Below are 9,503 nucleotides of genomic sequence, written 5' to 3'. Positions count from 1 at the left end.
TCTTGCTGATATATTTCCTTTGTTCATACTTTATTGTGTCTCCTATCTTTTCATTGTTGATTTATAAAAGTTTGCTGTAGAGTCTCAATATTAATCTTGTCAATTCAGACTTCACAAATATTTTCTACCAATTTAATACCTGCTAATTTGGTCATGTGTACTTCTTTGAACAAAAATACTTGATTTTACTAGTCAAATCCAATGACTTTTGATGCATTATTTTTGCTTTTTAAGTCATACTCATTAGAATTTATGTCTTTATAGAGTTCGACATTTTTCTATAAAGCTCGTGTGCCTTCTTTCTCAGGTCAATTCTTAATTTCTTTATTGTTGTTCTGTATATTTTATTTCGTATGATATTTTCTGGTTAGTTGCTGCTACTAAAGAGGAATGTATTTGTCAGTTTGATCTTTGCTCTGTTTGCTACTGCCACAAAACAAGCCTGCCCAAACTTAGTGACATAAGATAGCCATTTTATTTTGCTTTTGGATTGTGGAGTCAGGAATTTAGACAAGAAACATTGGGGATGGTTTGTTTCTGCTTCACCTCTGGATCCTTAGCAGACTGAGTGGCTGCAGGTCTTCTCTGAGAAAGTTGGAATTATCCAGAGGTGCCTTCACTTGCATACCTATTAGCTGATACTGGATGCTGACTGGGACCTCAGCTGATTTTTCAATCAGCATGCCTCTATGTGATCTCCTTATTTGAGCTTGCCCTCCTGGGCTATTTTGGGCTTCCTTACAATATGGTGGCTGAGACCTTGACAGGTCAAGGTAAGTGGTTAGTCTTTTTGTGAGTAACCCTTGGATGTCACAATCAGGAATGTGCTGGTAAGGGACACACCAGCACAACAAGTTTAATTAATGACTTTCTTCTGCAGACCAGGATTGGTAATATGTGAGGTGGTTACAGAGGTGGTTCTTTAATAGCACAGAGCCCATGTTGGGTATTTCTGAACCACTAACCAGGTCAGAGAGGCAGCAAGGGCCTTTGACACACAGGGAGTTATAGAGATGATTAATTGAACTGTGTGTTCCTTGGGTAAAACAGGCAGCCAACAAGGGTAAGAATATAGCAAGAATGAAGAAGTGGAAAGCTGAGGATGGTCAGTCAGATAAAAATGCGTGGTCCCTTGTTCAATTCCTATTCCTGAGCCAGTTTTCAGATCTGGAACTCAATGACCAAAGAGGTGTCTGGATCCACAGAGACAAGGATCCTTCCACACCCAGTAAGTATACACTGCAAAGATTCCCTCAGTCCTTCCCCTAAGCAATTAACAGCCATACACTCAAGGGCCATACACTGTGGAAATGGAAATGCCCAGACTTTGTGAGGTCTGGAGGTCACAGTCTAAACTGACACTGATTCCCATCATCGTGGTCTACCTGTTCAAGTTCACGGTCACCTCCCTCCAGCCTAAGGAGATTAATGCTACTTTTAAAGAGGGAAAGGATTAACAGATGGTGATTCCTTTCACATCTCTAAAGGGTTCACAAATGGTGCTTCTTGTCACATCAACATTTAATTTTCCAGCCTGACTCTTATAGTTTGGTATAACTATAAGAGTATATATGAGTATAAATAAGAGTATATATATAAGAGTATATATATATGAGTATATATATAAGAGTATATATGAGTATAAATATATGAGGTATCCCCCATATATTCATATATTGAAAGTTTATTCCTCAATGCAACAATGTTCAGAGGTGGGGTGTTGAGAACTGATTAGATCAGGAGGGCTCTAAGCTCATTGAGGGATCTATAATTGAATGGACTAGTGGAAGATGGTGGAAACTAACTAGAGGGAGTGAGTCCTCAATGGCATACCCCTAGGTACCATATCTCGACCCTGACCTCTTCCTCTTTCTCTCTCTCTCCTTCCAGGCTGCCAGGAAGTGAGTAGCTTTCCTCTGCTACACCCTTCTCCGTGATGTTCTTCCTTGCTTCAGAGAGAAAGCATGTGGATCCTGCTGACCATAATCAGGAACCCCTGAACCTGTGAGCCAAAATAAGTCTTTCCTTCTTTTAAGATGTTTATGTCAGGTACTATGTCACTATGATAAAAAGCTAACCCACTGACCTCCACAGAAACTGGATTCTGGAAAATGACTATAGGTTACTACAATTCCCTTAAGTAATGGCCCAACTGCAGCTACTATGCCAGCTGTGGTGTCTCTTTTCTCCAGTAGACTAGGAACTTGTGTGCAGTCATTTGATGGGTAACCTCATTGTTATATATCCCTTTCACAAACAAAGGATCAGAAAAACATTGCCTTTACATGGCAAGGACAAAAATATAAAATTTTGCCTCAGACTTGTAAACTATCCCAGCCTTAGTCAAAATATATTCTGAGGGCAGGTAAGCCATTTGAACATATTGCAGACCTTCACATCTGTCCATTATATCAATGACATCATGCTGATAGAGAAGAATGGACAAGAAGTGACTAGTACACTGGAGGTCTTAGTAAAATGCATATGCTCCAGAAGACAGAAATAAACCCTATGAAGGTTGAAGGGCCAGCTACTTCAGTAAGGTATGTAAGGGGCCCAGAAGTCAGGGAAGTGCTCAGATATCCCCCTTACTATAAATTGCTATATCTAATATTTATTATCACAAAGAGGAAAGTGTAACACCTAAGCTTCTTTGAATTCCAGAAACATCATATTCCAGACCTAGAATACTGCTTTAGTCTATAAACTGGTGACCCAGAATGCTTCCAGATTTTAGAGGGACCCAGAACAAGAAAGGGTTCTTCAGGAAGCCTGGGATGTAGCTCTCTGACACTTGGGCCAGATCTAGTAGACTTCATGGTGATGGAGATATCAGTGAGAAGAAAGAAATATAAAGTAGTGTTTGGAAAAGTGCTAGTGAGAGAATCTCAGTCCAGATTCTCAGTCCAGATTCTCAGTCCAGAATCTCAGTCCAGATTCTAGAGTTTCAAAGCAAGAGAAAATTATATACCTTTTGAAGAATAACTCTTGGAGTGCCTTGAGTCATGGCAGAGAACTAGAATGAGCATGAGACACCAAATTGGTTATGTACCCCAAACTGCGCAACTTGAGCTGGATCCTTCTGAACCTGATAAATTGGAAAGTCATGAGGGCCTAGCAGCAATCCGTCATAAGATGGAAATGGTGGGTTGGGGATGTAGCTCAGTTGGTAGAGTGCTTACCTTACAAGCACAAGGCCCCAGGTTCAATTCCCAGCACCGCAAAAAAACAAAACAAACAAAAAAGCAAATAAGATGGAAATGGTAACCCAAGCACTAGCACCAGAACCAGAGGGCACAGCAAGCTACATGACCAAGGAACACAGACTCCAGGTCATCTGTCACAATTTCACTAGCATCCTGCCCAAGCACATGCATATGGTTGTATGAAGAGAGGGAAAGGAAGTCTTGTATGATCAAATGAGATTAGAGGAAAATGCCTCTCATCTAAAAGCTTAGTTAACAGATGGAGGAGGGCAGCCTCCAGCTGTTAGCTTCTTCAGCATGTGCAAGTCAAAAGTTGCATGGCAAAATGGCAGCCATGTTATATTCCCATTCAAGGGTGGCCTTGAAAGACAGTTGCCAAGGAAAAAGCTTATCAATGGACAGAGTAGTAGGTAGTGAATTTGGCCACATTCATTTTACATGAAAAAAAAAAAAAGGAGCCCAAGATGGAATGAATATTGGATCATGGACAGTAGAAAATGACTTGGCTGGCTAGTTGGAGATCTGGGAGAAAAAAGATTGAAAGTTTGGGATTCAATCATCAAAGCAAGGAGTTCTGGGGTAAAGGAATGGGATAAGTATATGGAACTGCATGTGAAGTATGTAAATAACCAAGTAGGCAAAATAAGTCAGAGAGTTTAAGGTAGTTAGCCTTTGTCAGTGTCTGTAACAGTGCTGGCAGAGTGTACACAAAGTGACAACAGTTGAAATAGAGACTATAAATGAACCCAACTGTATAGACTAATAATATGGGTAATTTAACTATTTCCAATATCCAACCTGTCAGAGACAAATGCTAAACTCCTGATTTGACAGCATCCTCAAGAAGATCAACTGGTCACTCGGTAGCAAGCTAACTTCATCAGGATTCTTCCATCTTGAAAATGCCAGCTATTTCTTCTCATGAGAATAGTTTTTGTTTTGTTTGTTTGTTTGATTGTTTGTTTTTTAATGTGGATTTGCCTTTCCTACCCATAGAGAAGCACCTAAATCTGGGACATGGAATTCCATACATACAACATCCATTTTACTGCAATAGAAGAGGGGGAAAAAAGTGAGCTCATGACACTCTACTTCTATCACCCATGAGCTGCCTGTACAATTATTGAATGGCCTGATGAAGAAGCAGCTAAAACACTAGCTCAAAAGCAATGCTCTGTGAGCTGCAGCACCATCTTCCAGGGTGCAATAAGTCCACTGAATCAGAGACCTCTTTTTGGTGCTGTGTTTCCATCAGGAAGAACACATGGGTTTCAAGCCAAGAGGTAACAGTAGACTTGGCCACCCATACTATCATTCCCAATTCCTGTCTGGGCTCTGCAGAAGAAACCCTTGATTGCAGAGGAAGCACCTGGGGGTCACAGCAAAGATATCACTGAAATACTGACTACAGCTGTTCCCTGAACACATTGGGATCTTTATGTTCAGGGAACAGAAAGTAAGAGGAGGAGTCACCATCTTTTCAGCGGTAATTGACCCTGAAAAGCATGAGAAACAAGGTTTCCTGATATAACAGTAAAGACAAGGATGAATATATGTGGCACTCAGATGACCCAATTTGAGCCTCTTTTGTTGCATTTTGTTCACATAAATGGAAATATGCAGCAAGCTCAGCCAGAGAAGTTTATGTTTAATAGGGAGTAAGACTCTTCAGAAAAACTTTCAAGGCCAACATAGGTGGTGCTGGGAGTGAAGGAATTTAGAACGGAGAGTGGAAAGGGAGATGAGGAGAACCAGTCTTGGCCCTGAGACCAACTACAGAGGAGGTCCACTAGAATCCTTGAGGAGCTGTTCCCAAAAATCATGGAGAAAGGACTTGTTGACCAGGAGGAGTAGGGTGGTTACCTGACAGCCTTTAACTTCTAGCTTCTTCAGGCTTCACCTCAAAGGTTAAGTCCTATGCAGGCTCTTACTGGAGAAGACCCTGGTTAATGCTGAGAAGGGCAATGGCAGCAGAGGTCAGGTTCTTCTTAAGGTGACTGACCCCCAGCCAATAGAGCAGAAGTACAAGAAGTACGATGTGTACTCAATGGACAGTCCTTACTTTGGAACTTCCTATTGGTCTAGCAGAGACATGTCGGTTCTTCAATGTCTCCTGTGGATTCCCTCTGCTCCATCTTAGTCCTTCCATTTCTCATTTACTCCCCAACATAATTTTTGCATTCTTAACTCCACTTCAGTTCCTGTTCTCCCGAGAACCCAACCTGCAACATGTTTTACTTACTTTTGTAACCAGCTCACCCAACACAGTGCCTAGAACATATGGGTACCCAATAAATATTTGGTGAACGGAACTGAATTATTCACTTCATTTTATGGCAGGCTATGAGCTTAGTCATGGCCAAGAAACATGGCAGACGCGAGCCATATTTCTTTCTTCCTTTTATCTTCTAATTTGAAAAAAAAAAAAACTTTTAGGGATTTGAACACAGCAAGCATGATGATGTTTTGTTGGCATCTTATTCAATAAAATGAGACACAATCTAATTCTTCCAAGTCCTTTGCAGTTTTCTGAGGCAGAAAATTTTCCATGCTGGGAAAAGAAGACAGATTTGTGTTTATATCATAAGGAATTTCAGCAAATATTTTTCTCGAATGACTAAAGATGTGTTCATCATAGCCAGTCACATTTGAGATGCTACTCATGAGGACAAGGCAGTTGAAATAGCCCATTAGCCAAAAAAACCACATAAAAGCCTTCGGCGCAATGCTTAAGCCACCCACACAGCTGCCTGAGCAATCAGTCAGGGTACAGAGGCAGGGACTCGACCCATGTGGTGGCTGAAAGACTATTTGAAGAACTTGGCAAAAGCTGGTGGATTTTATAAAGGGGTCTTTAAAATGAGAAACAAAAAAATGATTTAGATCAGCGGCTCCCACCTCAAATCAAGTTTCCTGTATCACTCTGTAGAGGGCTTCGCAGCCATGCATAATAATGTCTTTGCTCCAAAGAATAAATAAAAATAGTACTATCCAAATGCACTCTGCAAAAGCAGAGCCATCTGATAGCGCCTCTAGACAGATAAAAATTCTCTCTCCGGGTCACAGTATTTAAAAGGAAAGACTTGAGCCAGTTAATTTTATTTCAGGGATGAGAAGAAATACCCCCCATACATTTTCTTTGAGCATATTGGTGACAGAGTAAGTGAAAAGCTGACATTCACACTGAAAACCTGACGTATTCTTCACAACAATCATTTCTGGGGCCTCAACTTTATTTTTCTTATAAAGCAGAAGCAAAATTTGAGGAACCATAGAGAACGACTGTAAAATTCCATTATAAACTTTTCATTCCTACAAAAAGTCCTAGAGCCATTTTTAAATGTGATTTTGGAGTGATTTTTTACTAGTCATTTGAGTCAATTGCTACGTAAAGGCCCATGCAATGTGCTAATACGCTCCTGCCTCTTGACTTAGCCAGGGTACCAGTACTGAACTTCCTCTTGGATAGAGGTTGATTGTTATTATAGTTGTACCAAAACCTGTAGTGGTTTTGAGATTAAAAATAAATGCTGTCGAAGATGAAGTTTATAAACTTTTTTTAAGTTTTTTTTTTTTAAGACTTCTTTAGATGTTGATAGACCTTTATTTTTTTCATTTACTTATATGTGGTGCTGAGAATCGAACCCAGTGCCTCACACATGCTAGGCCAGTGCTCTACCACTGAGCTACAACCCCAGCCCCTATAAACCTTTTACTTGAGACATAAAATAAGATACCTGGGGCAGGAGATGTGGCTCAGTGGCAGAGCACTTGCCTAACACATATGAGGCAATGGTTTCAATTCCCAGTACATTCAAAAAAAAAAAAAAAAAGAGAGAGAAAGATGAAATCAATTAGTATTCTTCTACACTCAATTTATATTCAAATTAAAATACAATAATTTTCTTTGTGTGGAATTTCCTCTGTTTTGTCAAGGTCTAAGAAAGTCATTTAATAAAAAGAAACACCTCAACATATAAAACCATAATTGCCTTCAGTTAAAATCTTTTTTTCATGTTCACATGCATATTTGCAATTCATTTTTACTAAATATAAACAAACGCCTTAGTTTGTTGGCACTTTTAACAATTCTGTTACCATATGTCTGACATATTTCTAGAGATAGTTAACTTTAAGAGTAAATTCAGCTTCCTGTGCCAAATACATCTCTTTTGAAAGGAAACTGAACTGACTTTCATGAAGCTTCTAATATAAATCCTCTAAACACAAATTGCTAGAGGAATCTTGCAAATCCCTTATCTGTAGTATACTTTACCTCTAATTTCTCTTTAACTAATAGCCCTCCAAAAGTTGCTTTTTCAAGGTTAAAATATACGTATTCAACAAGTTATGCTTTTAACTGACCTTAGGTTTTCAAAGGTATAAATGTTAACTTGGCAGTAAAAAAAGAAAAAAGGGAGGGAGAATGAGAAATAGCTCTTATTGAGAATGTATATGCCAAACAATTGCAAAGAATATTTTACAGTTTCTGATAGCCACACAGAGGGTAGCAAGCCCCGTTACTAATCATAGTTATCACAACACGTTACACATGAACTCCTTGGAATTCAACAATATTTTCAATGTTTTGCTGCAAGAGACACCAGCCCAACTGTTCATGTTAGGAAGGATATTTTTTTCCTAGTGTCAATTAAAGAAAATCTCCATGAGCAAAGACACACAAATTCTTTCTTCTAAATAATTTAATGAGCCTAATTCTCATGCCATGCCAAGAGGAAAAAGTGCACAAAACAGTGTTTTGCTAACTTTTGCTCAAGTAAATGGTGCCAGTAGTTCAAACAGACAATTCCTGAGCAATCAGAAACTAACCGGTATGTACTAGTCTGGGAAGCACAATATCACTAACAAAGAAATTTCAGTTCTGAAAACTGGATGTATTGGTCAATGCCGTAAGGAGAACACTTAGGAAGTTATAAGACATAACTTGAAATTCTCTGTACATGAAAGATGATGTTCCAGTTATGAACTGATGCATAACCAATCACCCCAAACATTACAAATTAAAATAACAATTTAGTATTATCGTCATTCAATGGGTCAGAATTATGGACAGGACACAGTGGGAATAGCTTGTCTTTGCACGACAATGTCTGGGATGGTTTCAAATAGCCAAGGGCTGAAAGGTATGGGAGGGCCTGGCACTTGTTTCTCTCTCTCTCTCTCTCTCTCTCTCTCTCTTTTCGCACTTCCCCCACCCCCGAGTGTCTCCATGTGGCTACTTAAGACCCTCTTGTCATATGCTAGTCTAGTCTCAGGACTGTCAAACCTCTTACATGATAACTAAGAATCCAAGAGGAGCAGACAGAATCTTCTGGTTCCCTGATGTCAAGGCTGGGACTAGCATAGAGTCTCTTCTGATATAATTCATTGGTCAAAGCAATCACTAGTCAACCCAGGGTCAGGAGAAGGACAACCAGTGGCACCTTTCACCTCTCAAGAGGTAGATTACCAAGGACTAAAAAAAGTAAAATATGTAAATAAATAAATAAATAAAATTCAAGCATTTAAAAAAAAACATGATTTCATCTTTAAAAATATTCCAGATGGGAAGAAAACTGCTGGAATTATCCAGACAATTATACCCTTTCTGAATGCATACCAATAGGAACATTTCAAGAGCATCATATGGGATCCCATCATGCTTATTTTATATCTTCAACTCTACTGTTTTGTTTCCCTATGTCCTTGATATTTAATAGCAATGACATTTAAAACTTGATATTTTGAGTACCATCAATAGCTTTATTTCCTTTAATGTAAAATAAATAACCAGGAAAATGAACATGTTATGTGGTATCACCAAATAATATTTTTTTATTTATCTTTTAATTTTTTACAGACTGCATTTTGATTCATTATACACAAATGGGGTACATCATTTCATTTCTATGGTTATGCATGATGTAGATTCATACAATTCGTGTGATCATATATGTACATAGGGTAATGATGTCTGTCTCATTCCACCATTTTTTATGCCCCCTTCCCTCTCATTTCCTTCTATATAATCTAAAGTTTCCCCATTCTTCTCTCCCTCACCACCCCACTCCACCCCCATTATATATTATGCTCCACTTATCAGGGAAAACATTTGGCCTTTGGTTTTTTGTGATTGGCTTATTTCACTTAGCCTGATATTCTCCAATTCCATCCATTTATTTGCAAATGCCATAGTACTATTCTTCATGTCTGAATAGTATTCCATTGTGTATACATACCACAGTTTCTTTATCCATTCATCTGATGAAGGGCATCTAGGTTGGTTCCACAATCTAG

The sequence above is a fragment of the Sciurus carolinensis genome, chromosome 10 (genome assembly GCF_902686445.1).
Source record: "Sciurus carolinensis chromosome 10, mSciCar1.2, whole genome shotgun sequence".
Taxonomy (NCBI): Eukaryota; Metazoa; Chordata; class Mammalia; order Rodentia; family Sciuridae; genus Sciurus; species Sciurus carolinensis.
Note: the sequence above shows the minus strand (reverse complement) of the source record.